The sequence below is a fragment of the Ochotona curzoniae genome, unplaced genomic scaffold (genome assembly GCF_017591425.1).
Source record: "Ochotona curzoniae isolate NIBS_2020 unplaced genomic scaffold, NIBS_Ocur_1.0 contig_3938, whole genome shotgun sequence".
In the NCBI taxonomy this organism is placed as follows: domain Eukaryota; kingdom Metazoa; phylum Chordata; class Mammalia; order Lagomorpha; family Ochotonidae; genus Ochotona; species Ochotona curzoniae.
In genome coordinates, this window is record NW_024466056.1 from 1 (window position 1) to 15,691 (window position 15,691).

The 15,691-nt window shown below is 38.1% G+C and overlaps 1 pseudogene; it reads right to left on the reverse strand.

The window, feature by feature from the left end:
- Window positions 1-9,997: 9,997 nt before the first annotated feature.
- On the reverse strand, window positions 9,998-14,266 carry LOC121158922 (annotated as a pseudogene).
- Window positions 14,267-15,691: the final 1,425 nt, after the last annotated feature.

Below are 15,691 nucleotides of genomic sequence, written 5' to 3' on the forward strand. Positions count from 1 at the left end.
AAGCGGAACTCTTTTTTTGGAAAGATTTTATTTACTTTTATTTGAAAGGTAGATTACAGAGAAAAGGAGACATAGAAAAATCTTCTATCTGCTGGTTCACTTTCCAACCGGCCCCAATGGACAGAGGTGGGTAAGTTAGAAGCCTGGAGCCATGATGCTGTTCCAGGTCTTCCACATCGTGACAGTGACACGAGGACTTGCACCCTTCCTCCCTGCATTCCCTGGCCGTTAGCTGGGATCTGGGTCAGAACTGGAGACTCCAAACCTATACTCCTATGGGATGCTGACACTAGAGGTGGAAACTTAGCCTGTAATGCCATAGTGTCACCTCTTAAATGACCCTTGTTAAAGACAGCAGCTGGGATTACCATCATCATCATTGTATCATCATCATCATCATTATTGTCATCATCACATCACCATCCAGATAGCTAATGAATGAACTGAATGTGGTCAAATAAGTTCTTACTTTGCAGAACCTAAGTATGGCACACTACTGTGAACCATTTATGTGCATTATCTTGGGCCTGGTGCAATGGCTTAATGGCTGAATCCCTGCTTTGCATAGGCTGCATAGGCTGCCCCAGCTGCTCCACTTCCCATCTAGCTTCCTGCTTATGGTCTGGGAAAGCAATAGAGGATGGCCCAAAGTCTTGGGATTCTGCACCTGCATGGGAGACCCGGAGGAGGTTCCTGTCTCCTGGCTTCAGATCAGCTCAGTTCCAGTAGCTATGTCCACTTGGGGAGAGAACCAATGGAAAGAAAATCTCTTTGTGTCTCTTCTTCTCTCAGTAGATCTGCTTTTCTGATTAAAATCAAATAAATCTTCAAAACTAAGTGCAATATTATAATTATTATAATTATTCTCATTTGAATATAGGAACAAAGGAAAATTTTGATTAAAATTACTTGCTCTATTTTTGTGTTGGACTTTCCATTCCTTAACTTGAAACTCTGCACCCTGTTGGGTATGTTTAGAAGTACATGATACAATAACACTTTAAGAATGAAGTACTTTAAAAAAATATTGCTGTATTTTAATGTTTATTTTTTTTTTTAAAAAAAGATTTATTTATGTATTGGAAAATCAGAGTTAAAAAGAAAGAGCAGGGAGAGAGAGAGAATGGCTGCAAAATGACTGCCACCTCCAGTGCTGGGCCAGGTTGAAGCTAGGAGCTAGGCATGCTGGCCTCCCCCATGTTGGCAGAGGGCCAAGCATTTGGCTCTTTCTATGCTTGCTTTTCCAGGCACATCATTGGAGAGCTGGATCAGAGGTGAAAGAGCTGGAACCGAAAGCCACTCCTGTAAGTGGTGCTGGCATTGCAGGCAGTGGTTTAACCTTCCCTGCCACAATACTGGCCCAAGAATGAAATATTTCTGATTTCCTCCTTTTACTTCTCAATTATTGTATGAAAATTACACTAGGTAAAGAAATATTGGCTGCTCAAAGATTTTACGTGCAGGTTTTCTAAATATAACACTAAACAACTCATCCCAAGTTTAAAACATTTGACAAATAAGCTTTTATGTTCAAGATAGTGACTAATATCATAAAGTCACTGGAATAAAATAATATGAAAATAATTAAAGAAACTTGGGATGTATGAATTGAGGCAGAATGATTAGGGAAGCAATGTATGAGGAGTTCTATAAAAAGAAACGGATCTGTCTGATTTTAGCCAGATGAGCCAGGTTTAAGTCAATAAAAATAATATTTAATGATATTAACCTTTCAGCAGTTAAAACTGTAGCGAAGAAGTTGGAAAAGTATCTCTCGACACCTTTACAATGAAAAATTGCTGTGATTTTGTGTGTCTTCAACGCCTTGTGCATCTGTGTAGGTCGTGTGCTTCACTCAGCAGGACTCTTAGTTATGTCTTCAAATGGCCATGCACGGTTGGCTCCTACGTCACACCTTAGGGATGTTGGCACTCATACTTCAATTTTATCTTCCCAATGATTTAGAGATATGAGGGTATAAATAATTTTTTTTCTAAATTTTTTAAAAGGTGTATTTATTTTTTTAAATTGGAAAGGTGGATATACAGAGAGGAGAGACAGAGAGGAAAATCTTCTGTCTGATGGTTTACTCCCCAAGTGACCACAACCGCTGGAGCTGAGCCATTCCGAAGCCAGGAGCCTCCTCCGGGTCTCCCATGAGGGTGCAGGGTCCCAAGGCTTTGGGCTGTCCTCATCTGCTTTCCCAGGCCACAAGCAGGGAGCTGGATGAGAAGGAGGGACGCTGGGATTAGAACCGGCGCCCATATGGGATCCCAGCGGGTTCAAGGCGAGGATCTTAATTGCTACACTATTGCGCCGGGCCCAGGTATAAAGAATTTAACAGAAACAGACAATTAAAGGATAAACTTATTTTGTTAGTAAGCAATTTGAAATCCATGTATACCCTTATTTTAATTAAAAAAATTTTTTTTATTATTGATTACATTGTATTATGAGACATAGTTCTATAGGTACTGGGATCCCCCCCAACCCTCCCCTAACCTTCCCCCTATGGTAGATTCCTCCACCTTGTTGTGTAACCACAGTTCAAATTCAGTTGAGATTCGTTCACTGTTAGCATATACCAAGTATAGAGTCCAGCATCTCATTGTCCAGATAAGTTTAACGGCTTCATGGGAAGACCTTCTCTGGTTTGAAGATAGGGCCAAAACAGTAAAGTCCCAATCAATTAAAAGCCCAATCAGCAACAATATATAACGTTATGGAATTAATTGACATAGTGTTGAGCAAACAATATGCTAAAATTACATGTAAGTTCTTAACAACATCCTGCGACTATTTCAATGACATTTTTTTTAAGATTTATTTTTATTTTTTTTAAGATTTATTTTTATTATTTTTTTTATTGGAAAGGCGGATATACAGAGAGGAGAGAGAGAAAGGAAGATCTTCCGTCCTATGATTCACTCCCCAAGTGAGTGCAACGGGCCGATACTATGCCAGTCCGAAGCCAGGAGCCTCTTGCGGGTCTCCCACGCGGGTGCAGGTTCCCAAAGCTTTGGGCCGTCCTCGACTGCTTTCCCGGGCCACAGGCAGGGAGCTGGAAGGGAAGCGGGGCTGCCGGGATTAGAACCGGCGACCATATGGGATCCCGGGGGTGCAAGGCAAGGACCTTAACCACTTGCGCCACCGCGCTGGGCCCTTCAATGACATTTTAATAATTCAAGTATAGAACAGTTTTAGGAGGGGTATACAGAGAAATCTTTCATACCTTTACCCTTATTTTTAAATGAGATCGTTTTCATTTTAAGGAAATTAAGACAGGTATAAAAATTTGCAAACTTAGTTTTTATTAAACAAGTTTAGCTGACCAAAATATCTCAAAATACCATGAAGTTTTACATAGCCGTTGTCCAGCTTTGCCAAATGTCAATGTTTTTATACAATAATGGCATAATTATTATATTAAAATTACATTGATGCAGTAATATTATCCAATTTGCAAAGCACATTAAAATAATAAGTATTCTCCCTCATCCAGGTTGCATTGTCTACACAATACTCTGCCGAGAAGAGCCCCTCAGGGTTTGGTGATCTCATTACAGTGCATCTTAGCTAGTCTGTAGGGTGGCTTTAATTTGAATTTGTTTGATACTTTTTATTATTATTATCATTATTGTTAAAGATTTTATTTATTTTTATTGGAAAGGCACATATACAGAGAGAAGGAGAGACAGAGAGGAAGATCTTCCATCCAATGGTTCACTCCCCAAGTGGCTGCAATGGCTGGAGCTAAGCCAAGCCAGAAGCCAGGAGCCAGGTCTCCCACATAGGTGCAGTGTCCCAAAGCGTTGGGCCATTCTCAACTGCTTTCCCAGACCACAGGCAGGGAGCTGGATGGGAAGCAGGGCTGCCGGAATTAGAACCAGTACCCATATGGGATTATGGTGTGTTCTAGATGAAGACTTTAGCTGCTAGGCTATCACGCCAGGCCCTGTTTGGTACTTTTTATGATTAAGCTGAGGTATACATTAGTTGAGAAGAATACTATTGGGATATTCAAGAAATCCAGTTGTCTGATTATTAGGTGATAATAAGTTTGATACATTGATTGCAATGATAGCTGAAAAGTTTTTATTTTATCCCTTGCAAAAGATAAGAGTCTTCATGGGGAGATTATTGGAAATTGTTCAAAGTTTCTGTTTCTTGTTTCATTTTCTGAAACTGTTAGCATCCACCAGTCATAATTCCTACCACCATTTGTTCCACAAATTGTCATTTTCTTTATTCCTGTCATTTCTTGTGTTTATAATTTAAATGTGAGGGTGAATTGTTCCTCACCATCTTTTGATTTAGTTGTCCATGAGTTTTTTGTTTGTTTGTTTGTTTGTTTTACTTTCTGTGATACATAAAAAGTTTTCTTGGTAATTATTTTCACTGGGGAAAGTTTGAGAGACTTGACAGATTTTTCTACAGTTAACATGTCTAAAAAGAAAACTTCAATTATGTCTTCAACGGCTCCCGTTCATTCACTCTTAATCAACATCATCATAATCCCTGTACTAATCCATAGCAAACTTCAGGAAAAATCCTGAGTCATCCACTTTTTTCCATATTGTGTGTAGAATGATCAGGAACAACGATCTTCAGTGTGTGTGTACATGCATGTCCTGCATGGGTATTCCCTATTTCTCTTCATATGCATCACCATGATCCTGCTCTATGTTGCCAACATTTCTCATTTGTACTAATTAAACAAACTCCTATGCGACATCTCACATGAATCTGATTTTATCAGCTGTCTTCTCAAAACCATTTAATAGCTCTCACTTGTGTCTAAAATGAAATCAGAATTCTCAGGTACTATTCCTATTGAATTGCCCACCTGTATTATCTGTACATTTGTTTCATATTGGTATTACTATGTTTGCCCAGATATAGAATAATGTCTTCCATTTCAGACATTGGGTTGCCTAGTTTTTATTTGAGATGTCCTTTTCCCTCTTTCATAGCTGGCAGGTTCTTTATCCTCTTGTTTTAACTACACTGCACATGCCCTTAGGAGCCTAATCTGTCTATTCTTAAATAAGCCTAGTCTGTTGTTCTTTCAAGAACTTTGTACTTACTGTTTCCTTTACAAAAATTTTTGTAACTCCTCAAATATGGGGTAATAGGTTTTTTATTTTAGGTAACAGAATTTAGCATATGTTCTTTTAAAAATGTTACCAATAAGAATGTGATATGCCAAGTTTAAGCTGTTCACTAACTTGTGGAGCAAAAGCCATCATATGTATTTTATGATTCACATTGAGTTAGCTCAATCTCAGTTTTGCCAAATGTACCCACTACTGTTCTATTCTGTGTAAGTACTATACTCTGAAAAATTCTAACAATATCTCTGATGCAGTCCAAGAAAGCAACAGCCCAACATTAATCTGAGTGTGAAAAGAATGAACTCTGATTAGTGTCAGCCTGTCATTTCTTCCTGACATCACGTTTGATAGATATGATAGGTCTGATACATATGAGGTGAAACTGCTCTGTTGATCCATAAACTATTGAACCGTGTTGAACTGCCTTGGTATTGCTTATTCCTTACTCACTGACCAAGATTTACTTGACTTTTACTCTACAATTCTTAGTACTCTGGTTGCTTATTCCCACAGATAACTATTGTTAATGATGCTATCAATCACAAAAATTAGAGATTTTAATGCATTTTCTTTTGTGGATCAGCACCATGTATTGCTTTTGTTTCTTTAGGATTAGCATCACCAATCATTGGGGAGATTTTTCTCGGCATTTGAAGCACAATTTAGTAAAGGCTTCTTTTTTAAAAAATATTTATTTTATTTATTTGAAATCAGAGTTATAGAGAGATAGTGAGAAACAAAGGTCTCCCATCCATTGATTTGCTTTCCAGATAGCCACAAGGCCAGGGCTGGGCTAAATCAAAGGCAAGAACCAGAAAGAACATACTGGTTTCCCACATGGGTGGGACAGGCTCAAAAACTTAGGCTAACTTCTCTTGCCTTCCCAGACCAAAAGAAGGAACTGAATGCTCCCTCCTTCTGGCCTGGGAAAGCAGAGGCTGGCCCAAAGCCCAGGACCCTGAATCCATAGAAGAGAGAATTGAAAAAAGTTCCTGGCTCCTGGCTCTGGATCAGCTCAGCTACAGTGATTCTGGCCACTTGGGGAGTGAAATAGCAATGGAAGATCTTTCTCTGTGTCTTTCCTTTTCTGTCAATCTACCTTTTCAATAAAATAAATAAATCTTTAAATAAAAGAGGTAGCTAAATCAGAATTTGAAGAGTTGAGTATCAATCAGTGCTCCTATGGAATGGTCATTGCTAGAGGCAAAGCTGTTAACTTTGTGACATTGGACCCTTATGAGGGATTCTAACTAGATCCTAACTGGGAGTTACTAAGAATTATGCTTCTTTTTCTCTTTAAAGTCAATTTACTTTAACGTTGTAAAAAATAAATACAACCCAAAGTAAATAAATATTAGCACATTTGTTTAAAACTCCTTCTAGTTCTTCATTTTAAATGCACTGCTCAAAAGCAGAATCTTAAGTAGCAGCTTAAAGGATGGGAAAAACAAAATAAAAAAACTCTTCTGTCCCATTTTTTTCCTGAAACATTATCATAGCTGTGCTCACAGTGACATCATTGATTTTTCCACTGTGTGTAGTTGAATTGTATAAAAAATTGAACCTGCTCAATAGCAGAGGAAGGCTAGAAATGATGGGTCTAAGTCCTGGTGCATTTTCTTTTTTTTTCTTTTCTTTTTTATTATTATTATTTTATGATACAATTCTATAGGCCTTGGGATTTCCTCTACCCCTTCCCCCCACCCCGCTGGGTTCTCCCATATCAATATAATGGGATAGTTGCTCATAGACAGTCATAAATCCATCATGTGGCATGAACAATGGTGGAGATCCTAACATCCCATTGTCAAGACACATCCAACAGTTTCACTGGGAATCCATCCTCCATCTGGAAGTAGAGATGCACACTGCACTGCATCTTCACATCTGGACATGTCAGCCTCCACTACACAGTAACTATAAACCCTCCCAAGTGAAAAGCCACAAAACAAAACCAACAACAGGAAGAAAAATAGACGAGATCGGGCGCGTTCAGGGTGGTATGGCCGTAGACTGGAAGAAAAATAGAATTTACAATACCATAAACAACATGCCACTGGATATGATGGTCTTCATTACATAGTAACTATACTTCACATTAAATAAAATGCCACAAAACAGTATCAACAACAAGAAGAAAAAGAGAAAAATTCCATGAAGTTAAATAGCATGCTACTGAATGACTAGTGTGTCACTGAAGAAGTGAAAAAGGAAATCAAGAACGTTCTTGAAGAAAGTAATGCTATTGTATGATCTGAGTCATTTAAAAATTTATTGAGAAAAACATGTTTTAAAAACATCAGAATCCATGAGATATAGTTCCCACTGATCTTTGTTGGTGAGATGTATCTCCTGTAGGCAACAAACAAATTGAGTTTTGTGTTTTTAATCCAGTCTACTAATCTATGTTTGATTGATGAGTTTAAACCATTTACATTCAGGGCTAATATAAATAGGTGGTAATCTGTGCCTGTCATTTAGCAGTGGGTTGTTCATTGATTTAGTCTTCTGTTGTTATTTTACTGGGATGTTCTTCACATTTGCCTGGGTGGGTGCTATTCCTTTTCTCTGTCAAGAGAATATCTTGAAGTATCATTTGTAAGGCAGGTTTGGAAGAGGTGTTTTCTTTTAACTTTTCTTTACTGTGGAAAATTTTTATTTCGTTTTCAAAAACAATGGAAAGCTTCACTGAGTATGTTATCCTGGGCCGACAATTTTTTTCCTTTTAGAACCTGGAATATCACTCCATTCTCTTCTGGCCTGTGGAGTTTCCTGTGAGAAGTCTCCTGTGAGTTTAATTGTCATTCCTTTATCTGTCAATTTATTTTTTGTCATGAGCACATTTCAGGATCTTTTCCTTATGTTCAATTGAAGAGAGCTTGATGATCATGTGTCTTAGTGAAGATCACCTTTGGTCAAGCCTGTTGAGAGTTCTGTGCCCCTCCCAGATGTTGTTTTCCAATTCTTTCTCTAAATTAGGGAAATTTTTCCTTATTATTTCATTCAATGCAGTTTTACTCCCAGTTTCTCTTTCTGCACTTTCTGGGACTCCCATAACTCTTATATTTGGTCTCTTGATACTGTATTTTAATTCTTGAATACTCGTTTTAGCTTGACCTAGCTTTGCTTCCAGCTTTTTGTGTGTTTCCCCCTGGTGACAGGAAATATCTTCCAATTCTGAGATTCTTTCTTTTGCTTCATTCATTCTATTTTGGAGACTCTCCATTATACTTTAAATTTGCCCAGCTTTTTCTTTAATTCTGATATATCAGCTTTCATTTGATTCATTTCCTGTGTGACATATTCCTTAAATTCCTTGAACTCCTGTATTGCATGCTTCTCATTGTTGATAAGAGTCTTTATAACAAGTGCTTTGAATCCTGTATTCCCCATTTTCTCAATGTTTTCCTCAGTAAACTCTGAGGTTGGCCAAGTCTTTTCCTTCCTTGAAGGAAGTCTTCAATAATATTCATTGTGCCTCTGTCTTTTATTTTGCTCTTGATCATTGTACTCCTGGTTAGAAGATTCTCCTTGTGGCAGGTTTCCAAACTGCGTCACTCACAGGTCTGCATTTATTGTGGTTTTTATTTATTATTCATTTATTTATTATTCATTTATTATTTATTGTGGTTGGCACACAGCTCTTGTAGTCTTTGTGTCACTCTCTCCAGCGAGGTTCAGATCTGGATTCTTATGTTAAACTTTCACCATGGTCTACATAGCCCACCTCCTGGCCCAGCACTCCACCTCTTGTGATCCCATGCTATTGTTGTTCCATTTTCTGTAAAACATTTCTGCCAGTTCTGGTTTGTGCAGTTTCCAGGATGATAGTGCACGCAAAGCTCACTGTTGTCAAAGCCTTTGCCACACTACACAAAATAATGTCTGTGTAACTTGTGAAGTTCTTGATCTGCTGGCCATTAGGTCTGAAGGTTACCTGGACCTATTTTGGGTGGAACTTGAAGGATGCCATGTTGTTGCAATTCACTGAGCCCAAAATGAGTTCGCTCCTAGCTTAGTGCATGCACATTGCTGTCCCATAGCCATTGCCTCCCCTACGCAATTTGGCACCTGATTCAGCTCTAGTGGGATTTGGGCTGTGAAACCCACCTTATTCCAGCACCACCTGTTTGGGATCTACTGTTCTGTTTCTGCTCCAGGTCAAATTAAACAAACCAGCAGGACGGGCAGTTCTTTGTCTAGGTTCCTGGTGAACTCTCCTTTCCACCTGGTTGCTGGTGGAGTTCTGGTGACTGGTGGAGTTCAAATCGCTACTTGCTGAGTGTTGCTGGCTGTTAGGAGCTACAGACTTGCTCTTGGGCCTCAGACTTGGCATGCCTGACAACCTGCTGCATTGCAAAACCTACCTTGGGCAAGTAGGGCCACAGAAAGCAGGATATTGCAGCCAGACCATCCTATGCAAAACAAGCAGAACAGAAGCTTCACCCTTGTTCCTGTTGAAATAATTAGTTTCTCCCCTGTTTCAATGAAGATAATTAGTTCCAGGAGACCCCTCCCTTTTGAATATATATATATATATATATATATATATATGTATGTGTGTGTGTGTGTATATATATATTTATATACACATTTTAAAAATAAATGGCATTGGCACTCTTTTTCACCAAGTATGTCTGTCTGTGTGTCACCAGGGGCTAGCAGCCTGACATTCCCAGTCCACCCTCAGGGTTTGAGTGTCAGGTTGAGACAGCTGGTGTATTGGGTCACTGCAGCACCATGCTGTTGTCTGTCCATTTTCTTGTGTCCATCAATCTCCAGGTACCCCTCTGCTGTCATTCTGCTCTTTTCTGTTTCCTGGAATGTGCCCTCTCTGCTTCACCCTGACTAATGTTTCTCTGTCTGTTTAAATGCGTACTCACCCGATTCTGCCATCTCGATTCTCCCCGGTGCATTTTCATACAATTCAGAGAGTGCTGCAACTACCACCTTATAATATTTAGGGACTGAAAACCAGATTTTCTCTTAAAGTTGAACCAGAAACAACCCCCTGTGCTCTTTTGGCTTTGCAACATTGTGCAGGAATATGTAAATACTGGAAAGGTTCAGAATCATCATTGGCCCAGTCTTATAGGACTCGGTCTTGATGACCTTTTTTGTTATTAAATATTCTAGTCCTTCAGCTTCATCTTCTCTTCAGCAAGTAATTTGAGGAATGTTGTTCTTAGCTGTAGCAGTAAGCATTGGAGTAGCTGGTGCTCATTTGCAATAGGAATCCCTTCTATCGTCCTGCTCATGAAATGTTTGTAAACACTTCTCTCGTGTGTTGAAATCTCACTGCAACAAAACTGTCAACCTCATAGAGAGAGTACAGTTAGTAAAAGGATAAAAGTTGATGGTTAGTTCTCGGGTGAGGCACTTAGTTGGCTGGATGTACTTGTTGCCGAATTGGTTGTCTTCTCCAGTACTACAGGGAAGCAAACTCTGGTAGTGGGGGGTGTTCAGAAATGGTGAAATAAAGATTTTTTTCCATGTAGTGAAAGCAGTTACTTGTAACCTGTTCAGTAGCCACACTCTCCCTATTAACATGAGAGTGCAAGAGCAAAAATATGTTTATAAAATGTGTTTGTAACATAAGAATTTTAAAAAAATACATCTAGTATTAAGTAAAAATGGGATAATATTGCAATGAATGTGATGTAAACAGTATAAATACATAAAACTTGTATATTTGGACACATAAAAATGCTTGCAATTTTGGTGTATGTGTGTGTTTATGAAGTATATGTACTTATGTGTTTATGAAGTATATGTACTTACATATATACAAATATCTATATAATAAGAATATGGTTGTTGAAAGAGAAAACTTACTTTATTAATATAGTCTAAATTTTCTAAATGAAAAATGCTGTATACATTTTCTGAAATGAATATAATTCTTCAATCAAAATACAATATGCTTGGTGTGGCTTGGTACAGGCATCCCATATGGGCACCAGTTCAGGTACTGGTTATTCTACTTCCCGACCCAGCTCTCTGCTTTATGACCTGGGAGATCAGTGGAGTCTCAAGTTGTGGGGTTCCTGCACCCATGTGGAAGACCTGGAAGAAGTTCCTGGCTCCCAACTTCAGATTGGGTTAGCTCCAGCCATTGTGGCCATTTGGGGAAATAAACTAGCAGATGGAAGATCTCTTTTTCTTTCTCTCTCTCGTTAAGTCCGACTTTCAAGTTAAATAAATAAATTTTTAAAATATGCAATATGTCTTAAATATACCAAAGTTTCTTCATAACAAAAGGAAAAGTGTTAGTATTTTTACTGGAGAAAACTGGCTTTCCAAGTATTTGCTATTTACAGAAATGCACTTGGACATTCTTTTTTCTGCAATTTTTATATGAACATTTTCATATTGTTCATACAATGCACATACATTCACAATCAGTTATTATTCTACATTTGATCTTTGTTTTCCCTTCAACCCCAACGTAAGAAGCTGGAAACAAAGGCAAATAAAAAACAGATTTTAAGAATGTAGAATAGATTTCATTATCCTTTCCCACCAGGACAATATTCTAATATTAATATTATTGTTAAAAGCATTACAGACCAGCATTTTTCCTTGGACATGAAGTCACAGAGATGTAATCACTCAAAATTGAAAATAAGTTTTCAAATTGAAATCCTATTCCTATCACTAACAGTATGCCATGGTGACTAAAGGCACAAGAGTTAGAATTGGCTAGATCTAGGTTGTCTCTCCTTGCTGCTCTGTGGCCTTAGAAAAATGAGTGTTTCCTCTAAGTCAGTGTCTTCATTTATGAAATGGGTTTATAAAAATACTATAGGTTAATGAAAAACATTGATATCATATCATATGCTACGAAATAGATCATGTAAAGGCTGAGTACCATATCAGACACTTTATAAGGCAGCTGCTTCACATTAATTGCTATTATACTTGCATTTTCTCTGCAAGTAGACATGTTTCTTGAATTTTCTCATTATGTAAAATGAAAGTACACAACTTTATGGATGAGTTTTAAGATTAGCTGTCTAATGTCAACAAGGCAGTTGAAATGTGCCTGAATATTATTTAATTTTCATTACCTACCATCAATATGTGCTTCATATTTACTGAGATTAATAAAAACATATTAGCAATGATGTCCAATGCATCCTTTAAACATTTTAGCAGATAGCCTTTAACTGAACCCTAGGCAAGTAAGTTCCATGGGGTCTTTCTAATGTAAAGAATTAGTATCTTTAGGCCTCATGTGGTAGCTTAGCGGCTAAAGTCCTCCCCTTGCATGCTCCAGGATCCCATATGGGTTCTCTGCTTCCCACCCAGCTCCCTGCTTGTGACCTGGGGAGGAAGTTGACGATGGCCCAATGCCTCAGGACCCTGCACCTGCATGAGAGACCTGGAAGACACTGAGCTCTTATCTTTGGATTGGCACAGCTGTGGCCATTGCGGCCCCTTGGGGAGTGAACCAATAGACAGAAGATTTTCCTCTCTGTCTCTTTGTATATCTGACTTTCCAATTAAAAAAAAAAAAAGAAATTAGTATCTTCTACTGCTTAACAACTGACACTGTATCTTTTCTATTTTTATTATTATATACTAAGGTTTTTTCATTTGCTTTCCAAAGTACAAATTCTGAAGCTGATCTTTGGGCAGAAAATGCATAAAGAAGCTCAGTGCTGATGACGCAGAAAAGGCAGGAAATAATAGAACTACCAGGATTTGTTCTTCTTACAAGAGACACCCAAACGGTGCTTTCCACAGAGAAACTGAAGCATGCCTCTCTCTGAGATTTCAGAGAAAGTAGTAACCTACATGTAAATATCGAAGTATATCTTATGCTTTAAAATGACCCCAGCTAATCATCTGGAAAGGAAGAAGAGGGTAAAATAGCTTGTGAACAAGTCTTTCTGTGGTGTTAAATGAAGCTAATTATACCAATCATCATGAATTTAATGGGTTTAAGAACTTTTTGTTGTCATTAAATTCTACAAATGTAGTATGTAATTACATACATACACAATGTCAATAGTGAATCACATACTCAATATATAGATACGTATGTATGTAATGTGAAGAGTTACTTAGTTTGACATCCCAAAACATATTATTTTTTCTTTGCACATATTGTGAGGAAAGTTATTTTTAATTAAAGTTAAAATGAGAGAAATGAATGTGACTATCATGATTTTTTTCTTTTTAAAAAATTCATGTATTACATAGAAAGGCATAGTTAGAGAGAGGAGAGAGAGAAATATTCCACCTGCTGGTTTACTTCTCAAATGGTCATGATGGCAAGGGCTGGGCTAGGCTGGGCTAATGCCAGGAGTGAGGTGGCAGGATCCCAAGAACGTGGTCATCTTCTGTTGTCCTCTGAAGTCCGTTTACAGAGAGTTGGGTCAAGAATGAATCAACCAGGACTTCAAATGGCCCTCATAGAGTGTGATAATAATGTCTCTCAGGAGAGAACTTAACCCACTACAGCACAGCAATGGCCCAACTTGCACAACGTAGAGGGATATTAAAAGTCAGAATTTTGGATCATGATTACTGATCAAACTTCTTCATTAAGATCTTAATATTAGTTATCCACACAATTTTTCTTTTCCAAGTGTGAGATGTTTTCCTATGAGAATCATCTAAATTTTATGCATAATTTTATAATTTGATGTTCTTTCCAATTATTGCCAAATACTTGTTTTAGAAAAAAAATTTTTGTAAGCAGTGGTTTTATTTTAAAAGAATTAGTCTTTTGAAGTTGCAATTTGAGTAAATATTGCTGAATAGATTTGAAGATTGACTAATACTATTTCTAGTACTGTTGTTTTCAAGCCTCCCTATCTTACTGGAAAACAAGGACTCTTTTTATGATCCAAAGGAGGCTGTTTGGAAAATTTTATGGGATTAATGCACATTCTCTGAAAAGCAATAATCCCAGGGATTTCCTTATAAGAAGTATTTCCCATTTTCTGTCATTGTCATCTCATTACTAAAACCAGGTGTCAGTTTCCAGAACTAACTTTCCAACCTGTTTGACACATCTTTCTCCTTGAGGTACCTTCTACTTGGGTTTCAACATGTCTCTTAACTTTACTCTGACTGCCATGATTATATTCCCTCTGGATCTCATGTGTTAAATATTCCTCCTCGTTCAGGCACTGGACCATTTCATTTGTCCAGGCATGCTAGCTTCTGCAAACCATACAGTGTCCTGCAGAATTGGTCATGTTTATTTGAGGCAGAATTTTTGGTAGAACTGTTATTATCCAAATTTTAAAGGGAAGCAATGAGTCTAACTTAACTTATTTCGTATTTGCAAATTAAACATTCAGAATGTTATATTGTTACTTTTTAGGCTATTTTCAGCAATCTCTTCAGATGATAGATGAACTCAGATTGGAACTAGTGAACCTGCAAATAAAGAGAAAAGGGAGCATTAATTTAATAAAAAAGATACCTGCCTGTGGCCTGTAAACTAAACTGATTGAAAATATAAGTTAACACAACAGTTTTGTTATCTAAAATAGAGGCAGTTATAATTCACAGCTGCATGGCAGTAACCATTACAGGAGATATGTCAGCAGCTGCTAGTCTTTTTCAAGCATCTTCTATGCCAGCTGGCACATGTGAGAGCCTGACCTCGGGATCAGTTCAGCAGGGGCTCTTAGGAGTTGGCTCTGTGGGTCCACTCCATCCAATCACCAACTTTAGGAGCACACATAGACATCTGGCCTGATCTTGGAATACATGTTGTGGGACTGGGTCACTAATGTTGCTAACATGTAAAGAGGGACTACATACTATATGCAGATAGAAAACAAACAGCTGGCCTTCCTGATTCACAGAGAACCTTGAGTGCCTCACCAAAAGATGGAAAGAGAAGCAGGTTGAACAACACTACAGGCCAAATTCTCCACCAAGCATCTAATACTATAGACATAGCCAAATAGACACAGACAGTTAGCAAGCATGGGGAGCCTTATTTCACACCTGGCACAATGAAGCCAACACTTACTCTGAAAAATCCAGACTACTCAAGTACTCAAATAACACTCTCAGGACATTCTTCTCCCCATCAGGGTCCCTGGGATGAAATTAGGGAATCATCTATTGTCACCTGGCGGTGAAGTGATCTGGCCGCAAGGAGCAGTGCAATATCTCCCTCGCTGCATACTACAATCAGAGGAGAGGGCACAGAGTCTTTTCCCTCCATCACCTTGTGCCTGCATCTCTTCCGACCTCATCAGAAACCTGCAAGGGTCTGCACTCCCTGCAGCTATGTAACAAATGTGTAAAAATGAGTAAATTTACATTTTAAAAAAGTATAGCTAGTATGTTGTAAGTGTAAGGTACACCCCAGTTGCAAAGACTTAGTACAAACAAGGTAAAGCATCACACTGATAGATTTTGTATTGAATTTTTTTTTTTTAGATATATGTTGCAGTCATATTTTGCATGGGTTGAGTTAAATAAGGCATATCATTAATATTAAAAAGGTGAAGGCAATGGAAGAGAGTGCCTATTAGGCTCCAAATTCAAAGAAAAGGTAAGGAAGAGAGGTTATTTTGCAAGTTTGCTCAGTAATATGGTAT